This window comes from Gossypium arboreum, chromosome 5 (genome assembly GCF_025698485.1).
Source record: "Gossypium arboreum isolate Shixiya-1 chromosome 5, ASM2569848v2, whole genome shotgun sequence".
NCBI lineage: Eukaryota > Viridiplantae > Streptophyta > Magnoliopsida > Malvales > Malvaceae > Gossypium > Gossypium arboreum.
This window is the reverse complement of record NC_069074.1, coordinates 48,369,184-48,384,828: the sequence shown is the minus strand read 5'-3', so window position 1 is coordinate 48,384,828 and position 15,645 is coordinate 48,369,184. Positions and strand designations below refer to the sequence as shown.

Below are 15,645 nucleotides of genomic sequence, written 5' to 3'. Positions count from 1 at the left end.
TCCAACATCATTAATTATTTTATCATTTAATTCATCATGCATTAACAAAACATGTTTCAACATGTTTTCTTTGCCCATAAACCATGTCATGGCGGCCACTAGCTTCTTTTGGGGAAATTTGACATGCAAATCCTTTATTTTTGCATGCATGAGCAACTAGTCATCACACATTTCCCCATCATACTTTCAAAGTTCACTACTAGGTCCTTTCTAGTGAAATTCACCTTTATAACACTAAATCAATCATCAAAAAATGTCATACATGGATACACACATATTATAGGCATCGAAATAAATTTTAAATTATTTTTATGCCTCGGTTTTGTGGTCCCGAGACCACCTTCTGACTAGGGTCAATTTTGGGCTGTCACAGTTATCTTATTGATAGCTCAGCAATTGACAAACATATGCAACATACCATCTTTCTTTGGAACTAGCAATATAGGTATGACACAAGGACTTAGACTGTCACGAACATAACCTTTCTCCATTGATGCTTCAACTTGTCTTTGCAACTCCTTAGTTTCTTTAGGATTGCTTCAATATGCCGGTCGATTTGGTATAATGGCAATGGGAATAAAGTCAATTTGGTGCTCAATTCCTCGACAGGGTCGTAATCCATTTGGCATGTTATTAGGAATGACATCTTGGAATTCCTGTAACAATGAAACAATAGAAGATGGCAAAGTCTCATCGAGTTCGTTAGTATTAAAAAAGGCTTCCTTGTACACAAGTACAAGTAGTGGATATCTAAGAAGTAAAGTTCTCCTAACCTCTCTCTCATTGACATAAAAACTAACTTTTTCAGTTTCTTTCTCCTCCTTTTTTTTTTATTTCTTTTGAATTTACCTAATACTCTTTTTTCTTTTTATTGTTCTTTTCTTTTTCACTCTCATCATTCTTCTTTTTCTTTTGATTTTGTTTTTTCACTCTCTTCTTTCAAATGAATTTGATCTTCGTATACTTGCTTTGGTGTCATTGGAGCTAAGGTAATAGCTTTCTTATTATGCTTGAATGAATAGCAGTTGGTGTAACCATCATGCACCACTCGTCGATCATATTGCCAAGGCCTTCCTAGGAAAAGATGTCTAGCATACATTGAAACAACATCACAAAGCACTTCATCTCTATACTTGCCAATGGAAAAAGGAACTACAACTAGCTTGGTCACCTTGATCTCCTTACCATCGTTTAACCATTGCAACTTATATGGCCGAGGATGTTTAAGTGTTGGCAATCCAAGTTTTTCCACCATTGCATTACTTGTGACATTAGTGCAACTCACACCATCAATTTTTACACTATATATCTTTCCTTGAACATGGCATCGAGTGTGAAAGATGTTTTCCTATTGCTGTTCATCTTCCGAGGCATAAATATTCAAACTCTTTTTTACCACAAGAAGTTCACCACCAACAGCATATTCAATTTCATTTCCATCATCTTATGGCGGTAAAGACTCATCATTAGATTCATCTTCAATCTCAATTTCTCCATTGTCTCTAAGGACCATCGTACTTCGATTGTGACAATGGCTAGCAATATGCCTTCGGCCAAGACACTTGAAGCACTTAACATCTTGCAAACGATTTTTCTGCATTTCTTCCTTTCCTTTATATGCAACGTTACTTGGCTTTTGGAATTTGGGTGGTCTGGATTTGTTTTTTGCTGGCATGGTTACATCCTTTTTAAAAGATGTTTAGCCCCATTTTGAGGCAGAACCAGTGTTGGATGCCATTTGAAACACTCCTTTCTTCTTGAGTTGCCGCTTAATTTTTATGGCCATATGAACCATATCTGTCAATTTGACATAATGTTGTAGTTCAACAACATTAGATATTTCTTGATTTAAGCCGGACAAAAACCTTGCCATGGTAGCCTTTCGGTCTTCATCAACATTGGCTCGGATCATAGCTATCTTCATCTCCTTAAAATAATCTTCTACACTCTGATTTCCTTGTGAAAGATTTTGGAGTTTCTGGAACAAGTCCCGCTGGTAATGACTAGGAACATGTAACAGTCTAGTTTAGACCCTAGTCGGAATAGTGGTTTTGAGACCACAAATTCGAGTTTGAAAAATATTTTAAATAATATTTTTCGTGTTTATGGTATGTGTTTAAGTATGTGTGAAAGTTTCGTATCAAAATGTTATCATTTGTGTGCTTAATTTGCAAAAAGGACCTGATGGCGTAAAATGTAGAAGTGGCCTTCTACTTGTTAAATGTTATGTCTCTTCAAATGAGAGGTCTTTAAGTTGATATTTTCCCATTGAAAGTTTAGATGGACATATATGCTAAAGGTTAGTCGAATTTAAATTTTTATAATAAGGTTAAAATGGTAAAATGTATATTTCTGTTAATATTAATGAAACAAAACATGAATTTAGTGTTTTAACTCATCACTCTTGTCGAAATTACTAAGTAAAAGAAGAAGAAAAACACAACTAGGGTTTTGACACTTATCTTGGCTAAATAGGTATGTGTTTTTGTTCGGTTTTTGATAATTTCTATGTTTTTGTGATCGTTGCTTAGAGTTCTATCAAGCCCATGTTTGAATTTATGATTTTGATGATGATTTTTGAGTTGAGCCATTGATGAAACTATGAGTTTTATGCAGTTTGATGATAGTAAATAAAAGATATGTGTTGGGTTGATATATTTTGTCTTTGAATTTTTAAGTAATTTGGGAAATTTGGGCTAAATTGTAAAAATGAGATTTTGAGGGATTAAAATGTGAAATGAATAAAATATATGGACTTATGTGAACACTATAAAAATTTGGCAAAGCTTGTGAAAAAGGAAATTTTGAGTATTTTGTGATTTTTTGAATTAGGGACTAAAATGTTAAAATGTGAAAATATGAGGGCTAATTTGTAAAATTCCCTAAATATCTGTATATGGATTGAATTGAATGGTTCAGTGAATAAAAGGGTTAAATTAAAATGTGTTTAGATCAAGAACCACAGAAAATAGAATTATATCGGGGAAAGTCGAAAGTCGTTGAATAGCCGTACGTTTCCGTTCATTCTCGTACAAGGTAAGTCGATATAGAAATAAATGTGTTTTGAATTGAATTATTAATGTTTATATGCTATTGAACATTGAGGAATGACTATATGAATTGAGCATGAGATATCCAAGAAAGTGTCAACAAAGTTTCGACGTCCGAAAAGTCCCGTACAAACCATAGGAATAGTTAGGATACATATGTCATGACATAGGATTCGATATGTGATTTCATGTAAGACCACATCTGGGACATTGGCATTGACTTATGATTTACGTGTAAGACCATGTATGGGACATCGACGTTGTATTTGATTTCGTGTAAGACCCTATTTGGGACAGTGGCATCGATATTTGATCACATGTAAGACCACGTCTGGGATGTTGGCATTGTACGAGCTTTCTGAGTTATCCGCGTATCCTTATGATTTCGAGTGGTTCTCTAACATCTTGAAATAGGGCCTAAATGGAATAGTGGTTGCTAAACCACAAATCTGAGATAGAAAAGTTTATTTCAATTAATTTTTATGATTTACCGAGTGATTAGATGCATGTGTTAGAGTATTGCTAAGAAATTTTATAGATTGCATGTTTAATTTGCCTATTAGGGCTTATTTGCAGAAGTTGCTGTAACAGCCCGATTTAGGGCCTAAACAGAATGATAGTTTTAGAACCAAAAATTCAAAGTCGAAAAATTTATTCCAATTAAGTTTTAAGGTTTATTTATTGATTAAAATATTGTGTAAAAATATCGTTAAGTAATTTTACTGATAAAGTGCTTAATTGGACTTTTAGGACTAAATTGCAAAAGTTGCAAAATATGTGTTCTAATTCATAAGTACTTGATTGAAATGGGGGTTTAAAGAGGAGGTACTTAAATGGAAATTAGACCATTATATTTTGTTTGGACAAAAATGGGCATGAATAAGACAAAATTTTAAAGAAAGGCCTTAAGGGCATTTTAGTCATTTGGTAATTAAAAGAAATAAAAAGGGAAAATAAAGCCAAAATTGACTCATCTTTTTCATGGAGGCCGAAATTTGCATGGGGGAAGCCATGGCTAGGGTTTTCAAGCTTTCCAAGCTCAATAGTAAGTCTGTTCTAGCCCCGTTTTTCAAGTTCTTTACGATTTTGGAATCCCGATAACTTGATTAAGCTTATTCTAGCAATAATTTAAGTTATGGTTGATATTTGGAAAAATAACCATAGGTGAAATGTGTTTATTTTGATGTTGTATGGCAGAATATGAAGGCTGAAATTATGTTAAACAACTTTTGCTAAGCGGTTTTAAGCAAAAATGTTTTAATCGGTAAAAGTTGTTATTGTTCATAACTACATGTTAGAGTGAGAATTTGATGTTGCCATAGAAGGAAAAAATGATCAGCATGTCATAAAACATAAGAATAAGGGATGAAGTTTAATTCCCGAGCCTAGGGGCAAAAGTGTAAATATGCAAAAGTTTAGGGGAAAAATTATAATTTTTCCAAAGTTTGAGTTAAGGACTGTTTTGAATAGTACATTAATTAAATAAGTAAAATATGATGTTTTAGATCCTAGAAAATGAGATTTGAATCTAGAATGGGAGAAAAATCAAAAATCGGGAAAGTTGGTAAAATTGCCATTTTAATATCGAGGTAAGTTCATATATATAATAAGCATTAATTTATGCATGTTTCAATGTAAAATTGATATATTCACTATGATTTCCGAGGTGTTGAAAGTAATTATAATTATGATGATTTATATGTTCAATATTAATTCGACATGGAAATGAGAATGTATGTAAGTTTGTTTGTAAATAATACATTATCTTTATTATGTTTTTGTATTTCAGCATATTTTATGTATTGTAGCTGATTTTTGAATCATAATTGACTATTGGAAGTATGAAATCAAGTATTAGAAAGAGAGAGAAATCCCGGTTGAACCTTCGGAAAGATTGAATGATACAAATGGTATGTAGCTAGGTCAGATGTATGGTGCTGAGTGCACATCATGTGTACAAGAGAGCTACGAGGCATTATGATGTAGCTAGGTCACATGGGTGATACTATGTGTACACCATGTAGACAAGAGAGCTACGGGATATATGTTGCTAGGTCCCATGCGTGGTTCCAGGTGAAGGACACCATGTAGACAAGAGAGCTACGAGATAAACTGGCTGGGTCACATGGGTAGTACTAAGTGTTCACCATGTGTACAAGATAGCCAAAATTATGTGTACAATCGAGCTAGGTCACATGAGTGGTGCTAAGTGAAGGCCACTATGTGTACAAGAGAGCTTCGATTTTAAAGGTGGGTTGTGTGCGATACCATTGCGTATCTGTTATTATTCCGAAGCGTTCAACAGGGAAATTGATTAAATGAAACTGTGTATGACTTTGTGATGATAAGTGTAAGTATATACGTGTGTAACTTATGAGCAATATGCTCGGTATGTGATTGGAAATTGGAACGATTGTTATGGGAAAGTGATGAATACAATTGAAGTGTAAAAGATCAAAATTGACAATAAAACTGTTCTGGATAGTTGCAGTGACATGAATCTAAAAATTTATCAAAAATAGTAGAAATTGAATCAGAGACTGAATGAGATATAAAATTAGAGCTTAATGAGTCTATTTTCATATAACAGAAACAGAGCAAGCAAAGGAATTCTATATTATGAGATATTTAAGTTTTTGAGAGATTGGTTCAGGATGACTACGTGATCCCCTATTCTGACATGGAAAAATCATTAAAAATTGTAAAAAAATAATTGGGGGATATAATTTATATGCTTGAAATCCTTAATTAGTCTAGTTTCAAATAAAATAAACAAAAACATCCTTTGAGTTCTGTACAAGGATAAAATTGATTTGTAGTGAAGAGTGGTCAGAACAGTTGAGCAGTGAAACAGGGGTAACTTCAATGAATAAACTGTACTAATTGGATGGACCAAAAATTCTGAAAAGTTTATGCTAAGAATATATGTGAATCTAGTTTCAAGGAAAATTAACAGTTTGTAATTTGGAGTTCTGTAGCTCCAGAAATAAATAATTTAGTTGCTGGTACTCTGCTAAACAGCTTATTTTGAACCTGTTTATGATTGTAATAGTGAAAGTATGTGTGTTTGTGATGGTAATATTCCGGGAACATATTGTGACTTTGTTTAAAGTGATGTATTGTTTATTAATATTTACATACTTACTTACTAAGCCATAATTCTTACTCGCTTCCTTTCCTTTTTCCTATAGTGTTGCAGATGTTAGCTCGAGTTGGAGGTCGCCAGAGGTTAAATCACTCTATCAAACTACTGATCGATATATAAAGGTTTTAAAGTATTTTAAGTCTTTGGCATGTATGGAGACTCGTTTAATTGTTATAAAGTTGCTAGGAATTGGCTTAAAATACTGACCTATGTTATTTGAAGGTCTCTATTGTATAAAGTCATTTAATGTAGATAGTCTTGATTATGTTATTAATTATGAATCAGTTTTTATACGATGATTAGTGATTAAGTCCGGTAATGCCTCGTACCCTATTTCAGCATCAAAAACGGGTAAGGGGTGTTACAGGTTCAACGGGCATTCCGAGGAAAGAATGAATATATGAAATGTGTAGCCGATTCTAGTACGTTTGAAATGTAATTCAATGTTTGAGAATAAAAGGTAAGTACATGAGAAAATGATGATATGTGATATAAGTATGAGAAAGTATGCTATATGTGCAAATGAATCGAGTATATGGGAAATGTATATTAATTATGTGGTTTGTGATAGTATTTGGCAATGGAGTTTATGTAATTAAATAATGCTTATATGCTTTAATTGATAAGTTTATTTGTATATGGCTTACTAAGCTTTTTGAAAGCTTACTTTGTGTATTTTTTTTAACTGTTTTATAGAAATCGTAGCTACCGAGAGCTCAGGGATCATCGAGGATCATCACCACACTATTGAACTATATTTTGGTACCTTTTGAAAATGTAAACATTGGAGTATGGCATGTATAGGCTACTGGTATTTGAATATGTTTTGTGAGTGTATGTTTAGCCATGTGATATGGCTTGATAATGGTTGAACTTATGGTTTGATTTTGGTATATGATATGTGATACAAATTATGCCTATGTGATGTGTCATGAATGGTAATATTTTGGTATGAGAATGATGAATTAAAATGAGGTTATGAAACAATGTTTAGATATGATTTTGTCTTATGATTTGGCATGATTTGGTATAGTTATTAAGCATGAAATTGGTTGGTAATGATAAGGTATGATTGATGTATGTTTTGGTTGTGAATTCGTTGAAAATTTGGAATAAAATGTTTGGTTTTGGTACTTTTAGGTTTAACCTAAATAGGGTGGTAAATTGGCTTTGCAAATAGCCTATTTTTGTCCACACAGGCAGAGACACGGGCGTGTGTCTCAGTTGTGTGCGATACACAGTCATGTTGCACGGCCGTGTGTCCCCTGGGGTACCATAAATTTTAAGTCAGTATACTCTATACTTTTGACATAGTCTAGACACCCGGGCGTGTCTAGTGGCCTTGGCACATTGGCGTGTGTGGCCATTTTGAAGGGTACAGGGCTAGACACATGGGCGTGTGGTCAGCTGTGTGACCCAAGTCAGTTTTGACCACGGCCAAGGTGCACGGGCGTGTCTTGTGGCCATGTGAACAAGTCAATATGTAGGATCTATTTTGCCACGGCCTAGACACATGGGCGTGTCTAATGCCGTGTAAGGCACACGGCCTATTCACACGGGCGTGTGACCTTTGGAACTTTGAAAAATGCTTAAGTTTCAAAAAATTTTGTATGAGCTCAGTTTAGTCTTGACCCATTTCTAAAGCATTTTTAAGGTCTTGTTGACCTACGTAAGGGACTCTGTATTGATGTATGACCTATGATGCTGTGTTGATTATGAAATGAATTCGAATTATTCCGATATGTCCTGTAATGCCTCTTAACCCTAGTCCAGTGATGGACACAGGTTAGGGGTGTTACAGAACAAATCTTTTCCGCATAAGTGCCTTCATTTCAGCCAATGTTTCCACGGGTCGTTCTCTATTTTTTCTCCTATTCACGGTTAGTTGATCCTACCATATAATAGCATAATCTGAAAATTCGATGGCAACGATTTTTACCTTTTTCAGTTCTGACTAACTATGGCATCAAATACCAGCTCTATCTTTTTTTTTCCCATTCCAAATAAGTTTCAGGATCGATTCTTCCTTGGAATGAAGGAATCTGCACCTTAATATTTTCAAAATTGTTACCAACTTTCTCTCGCCTCCTTGGCTCTTGATTTTTACAATCATTTCGTCTCACACTTTGCTCTGAGACTTGATCAATTTCCATTTCACTATTGCCATAGTAGTCATCTCGGTAATTTCTAACAGGTGCTTGTTACTATTGAGCATTAGGAACATGAGGTGATCGGTCTCGAGGTGGAGGTGAATGGCCTTGTTGTGGAGGTAAACATCCTCGTTGTGGTTGTAAACGGGCACGTTGTGGAGGTGAACATCGTCATTGTGGTCTCCCCTCTAACTGATCAAGCCGCTCTTGGATGGACTCCAATTGATTTTGCATCATGCGTTCCATCTCCCATAGCAATGCTTGATAATCCAAGTTTGGAACTCCCCCTCCTTCATTAGTATTATTCCTTATAGGACTTCTTAACATGATTTTTATTAACCACAAAACAATGTTAATAATAAACTATTCCTCACCAAATCAAACCTCACAATTTTCTCTCAGAAAAGAAAAAGAAATTTCACCCCACTCGTGTTTCACACAAATTTGGCTTTTTCTCGCTCTTTTAATCTCACCACTCGTGCCTTTTTCCTCTCAAGTTCTTCTCAAAGTTTTAGATTGAACTAAGTTAGGACCTGATCAAAGAACATTTGCAACAGTCGGTTAGCAACAAACGGTTGATATGTGGTAGGATAGGTTCAAGAAAAACTAGAAAAGGAAAAGGTAAAAAAGTTTTTTTTATTCGAAAGATTGAGTAGTTTGACAACTTTTCGGGAAATATAAGATATACTCTAGGATATAAAAAAAATTAAATTTTTTTCACTTTTTTTAGCTTTTTTCACTTTTTTCGCTTGTTTTTCGAATTTCATTTTTCACTTTTCTTTTGATATTTTGAAACCTCTAATACTATACCTAGAGTAGATTTCCATAGCTCTAATACCAAGTGATGCATGCTTGTACTCGTGAATTCAATTACAAGATGCTGAATTTCCATATCTTCTAATTTCAGTATCATTTCAAGCTGGAATTCAAAATGAAATTGTGAGTAAAGGAAAATAGGTTGAATGAAAACAACAAAGAAGGTTTTGAAAGGATAACTTGCACGAATTAATCACTTAGAAAGGAACCAACGATATAAATGATAGTGACCCAATTTCTACATGGTGAAATAACAAACAAGTCTTTGAAGAAGAAGTAAACTGTGACCCACTATTTAGCAAAATAAGTACCAATAGTATGTTAGAACACCACAATTCAGAACAAAGAAAGAAAGGATGGAAATGATAAGTTCACAAAAAAAGAAAGGGTTTGACGCCATAAGAAGAACCTTGATAAGTCCAAGTAAGTTAGACCAAGAACAAAGAGATAGAATTCTCACACAAAACTCAGAAAAAATCAAATAGCTATCAAAGTTCTGTTTATAGGAAATTTATAGGCACTTTTGTGACTGTTCAAATGCCTAAGTGAAACTTTTCATATTCAGCCATTAACTAGTATTATTACAAGCAATAATTTCATTTTTAACTCTTGTAAGGAAGCCAATGAGTCATGCCTCTTCATTGGAATCTGATGTAGTTGAAAAGGCATGTTAATTCTCCTTAATGAAGACTTAATGTATCCTTAATGTGTTTAATTGATGTCCCTTCAGCTCCTTTGTAACCACATGATAAACACTTGTGTAACATCCTCTTAAATAGACCATGATGAAGGCTTAAGACCCCAAAAATGTTCAAACTTGAAGAGTTTCTTTTGGTCCATTAAACAACGTCCTTAGTGTCCTTTTAAAAGCTTTGAAACTGTACAATTTTGAAGAGTCTTTAATCACATGAAAAGTCACCTGAAAAATAGATATTTAAGATTAAATAATGACTTAAACCACTAATACAAACAACATATTTAATAACTCTCATGCACACAAATTAAATGAACATGCAACTTAAATCATACTTGAAGTAAATTAACAAATGAGATGATTTAATGCGTGACTTATTAAACACAAAATGCAAGTCTTAAATGATGCTAATGTATTAATTAAAGCATTAACTAAAGACACATTCAATAAACAAGAAACTTAATGCACATTTTGTTAAAAGATGTAGACGTATTAATGCAAAACATTAAATAAAGATGCATTTAACAAACAAAACACATTGATGCGTGATATTCGTAACAGGTTTAAAGATTTATAAATGAAATGTTCTAGAGGCTAACTTATTATCACGATGAAGGCAAGTGTACCTATCGAACAGTAGTATAGTTCAGCAAGACCGGATTGTCGAACCCAAAGGAACTATGAGTACTAGTATTTACTTCCTTTTTATTATCTAGCCTAAAATTTAATAGGTTTAGTTGTCTAAAATAATTACTAACTAAGAATGCACAAAAAGAAAATCTTGGGAAAATACTTTTAAGAAAATTTGATTGATTGAGACAATATCTAAGGACAAATCCACCTACACTTCACTTGTTATTTGACTCCGAATCAGATGATTTGTTCATTTGACTTGATGTGTAGAAATCCCTAAGTTATATTATTATCTCTCTCGAGACTAATAACATCTAACCCTAGGTTGAATAATTGAAATCTCTTTCTAATTAACACCCTAGAATTGCATTAACTCGATTTATGGATTCCCTTATTAGGTTTCACCCTAATCCGACAAAATCTTGTCACCCTATCTCTAAGCACGCAATCAACTCCACTTAATTATGACAAATTTACTCTTAGACAGGGTCTATTCCTCCTCTGAATAAGAGCTTAACTTGAATCAATATCCTGGAATATCAAAACAAGAATTAAGAACACATAATTAAGAACAAGTCAAATATTTATCATACAATTTAGATAATAATAACAAGATCCGTCTTAGGTTTCACTCCCCTTAGGTATTTAGGGGTTTAGTTAATACTTATGAAAGAAAACATCTCAAAAGCATAAAGATAACAAAACATAAGAAAACCCAAAACTCCTGAAGGAACTTGAAGGGAGATCTCCAATCTTAATGATGAATCCGACTCTTGAGAGGGATCAATCAGCTTTCTTTGAGTAATTCCTTGCTTCCTACTCTGCGACCCCCTTCCTAAGTGCCTCCACAAGTGTTTAAATAGGCTTTGGAATGCCTTAGAGCCCTCAAAATTGGCCTTTTTCGAATTGGACTATACTTGGGTTCGACAGGGACACGCCCGTGTGTGATTACTTGAGGCCGTAGTCAAGGCTGTTAAATGGGCATGGGTGTGTGATCCACCCATGTAAGTTATGCTTCGATCGTGCCAAATTGACACGGCCATGTGACACGCCTGTGTGAGGAAGTCCAGGCCGTGTTGTTTTCCCATGTGGGTCCATTTTCTCTGTTTTTGGCCCGTTTCTCGCTCTTTTTACTCTCCTATTCACTCCTAAGTATAAAACATGAAATTAAAGGATTAGGAGCATCGAATTCACCAAATCTAAGGAGAAACCATCCATAAATGCGTTAGGCATGGGGTAAAAATATGTATAAATTAAGGTTTATCAAATACCCCTACACTTAAGCATTTGCTTGTCCTCAAGCAAAACCCTCAACTCACAATCAAAATAAATTCTTCTTAACTTATAATTCCTATTAATAATATCTCAAAATAATCCATAAGTAATCATACATTGAGAATTTGACTGAAAGAACATTAAAGTTTCAAACATTCCATGTTGAGCATTTTATCACATGAAAACATAGGTGTCTCCTCTTATCTAAGTGATTACCTTTGATCAAAATATCGCAAAGTTTAACATCTTCACTAAAAATCCACTCAAATCACTCAAGGTGTTTAAGAACGTCAATTAAAGCACTCATTAGTCAATATGAAAAGTTATTACCATAGGCTTGCTTGAAAATCAAATATCGACCACTATATATTGAGCTAATACATCAATCAAAAAGGTCTTTTAAAGGGTTGTAAAGTGGCTTTGGTTAGGGGGTGTGGTCACAAGCGAAAAGAAAAGGTTAGAATCGAGATTGAATTGAAAAAATCACTTAGCTAGAAAAATAACTAGTCATCAATTGAATACAAGTGAGCTTCTTCTTAGAAAATGGAATTAACATTCAAGCTCATAAACGACGAATTACAACTAATATGTATGGTTTTTTTTTAAGAGCAAGTCAAATACATAGAAGAGCAAAACATAGCTAAGCAATTAGTTCAAATCAAATCTCGACAAAAATAGGGATCAAATTAGGGGATTTCAACAATAATGGTTTATGGGTTAATATTGAGGGTAAATCAATTAATGGCTTGTTAGGCTCAAAGGGGTTCACTAAGGGTTAATTATGAAGGTAGGCTTTTGTGGAGTGAGTGGATTAAACCTAAGTGCCTTTATCATTTTGACATATCAAATCAAATGGTGTGGTCTTGACATGCATAATCAAGCAAGTTCTAGAATAACAATTCAATACTGGCACACTTATAATGAAAGTGAGCATGAAAGAAATAATAGGTGCTCTAAAGGCTCAAGATCTCACAAAAATTATGGCTTTTTGATGTTTAAACTTTTGAATTCCAACTCAAGATAATACCTAAACTTAGGGAAACAACCTAAAAGTTTTTAATTCTTCAAAAATCAACTTATCATGCTTGATTCCCTAATGTGAGGATTTGCTGTATTTAGTAGTACTTTGTCTCCAACCTTGAGTTGATTTAGTGAGATATTGAGCTCGTCCTGGCTCAATTTTGGTTTATCGAGTGTTCTCGATTTTTGTTTCCGCCATTCATCTAACTCCTCGATTTGTAGCCTTCGTTCTTCATAGATAGGTCCTTTGTTGTTGTTTGAACACAGCTCATATGCGTTTTTCGTAACTATTTCCTGCACAGAAGGTTTCACCACATGATCAGTACTAGTAGAATGATTTATACAACCACCTTCAATTTTCGATGTATTACTTGAATTACGAGCTTGAAGGGTGATTGTTTTGTCTCCCACACGAAATGTGAGTTTCACATGTGCCAACATCAATAATGGTTCTAGCAGTCGCTAAAAAGGGTCATCCTAAAATTAAAGGTGTGTTACTATCCTTATCCATGTCTAGAACAATAAAGTCTACTGGGTATATAAATTTATCGATCTTAACAAGAACATCTTCAATGATACCCCTAGGAAATCTAATGGTTTTATCAGCCAATTGAATGTTCATCCTAGTTTGTTTGGGTTTCCCAAGACCTAGCTGTTTAAACATTTTATAAGGCATAACATTAATGCTTGCCCCTAAGTCAGCCAATGCATTATGAACATCTAAACTACCAATTAAACAAGGAATCGTAAAACTCCCTGTATCTTTCAATTTTTTGGGTAGCTTATTCTGTAATATGGCTGAGCAAACTGCATTCAATTCCATATGCGGCGCCTCATCCAACTGTAGTTTATTTGTTAAAAGATCATTTAAGAATTTGACTGCGTTTGGCATCTGTGAAAGGCTTCAATAAATGGTAAGTTTATATGTAGTTTTATTAAAAGTTTAAGGAATTTACCAAATTGTTCGTCTGATCGGTCTTTCCTTATCGCATTGGGGTATGGCACACGAGGTTTATATTTTGTACTCACTGGCTTCGGGTTATTTTGGCCTACCTCATTCTTCTTACCTTTGCTTACCACCATTTCTGGTCTTGGTTTTGCAACTAACGCTTCCTCATCTTGAATGGAAATTGCGTTGAGTTGCTCCCTTAGGTTAGATTTAGCGTTCCTTAGTAGGCTACCTTGTGGTCGTTCAGAAATTAGTTTGGCGAGTTGGCCTATCTGAGTTTCGAGCCCTTGAATTGATGCTTGTTGATTCTTAAGAACTGTCTCGGTATTCTGGAAATGAGTTTCTAACATCGAGATGAATTTTGTTAACATCTCCTCAAGGTTCGACTTCTTTTCTTGCTGGTAAGGTGGTTGTTAAAAACCCGGAGGATGTTGTGGCCTTTGAATTCCTTGACCGCCCCATGAGAAATTGGGATGGTTTCCCCAACCTGCATTATAAGTGTTATTATATGGGTTATTTTGGGTTCTAGAGTTATTGTTACTCATATATTGGTCTTGTTCCTCCTCGATGCTAGGGTTGAAGGATTGATGTTCTGTGCATGCTCCTCCTCCATTCGAATTGCACCTCATCACTGGATGTACCTGAGTAGAACAACACAAACTATCAATCTTTTTATTTAAGAGTTCTACTTGGTTAGATAGCATAGCAACCGCGTCGAGATTGAAAACACCGGCTGCTTTCGTCGGCTTTGTTCTCATAACTTGCCACTGATAGTTATTCAGTGACATCTCCTCAATAAATTTGTAAACTGCCTCAGGTGTCTTATTATTGATAGTTCCTTCAGCGGCTGCATCAATCATTTGCCGAGTCGAAGGATTCAGGCCATTATGAAACGTTTGAACCTGTAGCCAAAGCGGTAACCCATGGTGAGGGCACCTTCTCAAAAGGTCATTGTATCTCTCCCATTCATCGTAGAATATTTCTAAATCCATCTGCACAAAAGAAGATATATCATTATGTAATTTGGCTATTTTAGCTGGCGAAAAATATTTTAATAAAAACTTTTTGGTCATTTGTTCCCAAGTAGTGGTTGACCCTCGTGGTAACAAGTTCAACCATTGTTTAGCCTTATTCCTTAACGAAAAGGGAAACAACCGAAGGCGAATGGTGTCATAAAAAATGCCATTAATTTTAAAGGTATCAAAAAATTCTAGGAAATTTGCCAAGTGAGCGTTGGGATCCTCGTCCTACAGACCATCAAACTAAATAAACTATTATATCATTTGAATTGTGTTACGCTTCAGTTCAAAATTATTCGCAACAATAGCAGGTCTAACTATACTTGACTCAGTTCCTGTTAAATTAGGTTTAGCATAATCATACATAGTGCGTGGAGTAGGATTCTGATTTACTGGATCAGCAGCAATCGCAGGAGGTAGCAGATTTTCTTGGTTTTCAGCCATCTCCTCGGTTGTGGTTGAAGTATCATCCTCTTGTTTGTCCTCTGTGTATCTTAGGCTTCGCTTTATTTATCTCCGGTTTCTGCAAACTGTGCAGACAATCTCACCGTCAAAAAGTAATGGTCCTAACGGGTTTCTTCTGGTCATAAACTAGAAAAACCTGTCAGAAGGAAATAAGAGAAAAATTAGAAAAGAAAATAAAAATTTAAATTGTAATAAAAGTAAAGTGGCTAAAGTAATAAAAATCAAGTTTTCCTAATATTCTAGTTCCCTGGCAATGGCGCTAAAAACTTGATGCATGATATTCGTAATAGGTTGTCTAAACTAATTACTAACTAAGAATGCACAAAAAGAAAAACTTGGGAAAATACTTTTAGGAAAATTCAATTGATTGATACAATACTTAAGGACAAATCCACCTAGACTTCACTTGTTATTTGACTTTGAATCAGA

General features: G+C 34.5%; 1 non-coding gene across 1 annotated transcript; it reads left to right on the top strand.

Moving 5' to 3' along the window:
- Positions 1 to 14,650: 14,650 nt before the first annotated feature.
- LOC128293511 (small nucleolar RNA R71) lies at positions 14,651 to 14,756 on the top strand. Its single transcript, XR_008283692.1, has one exon. It is a non-coding gene; the product is annotated as a small nucleolar RNA R71 (small nucleolar RNA).
- Positions 14,757 to 15,645: the final 889 nt, after the last annotated feature.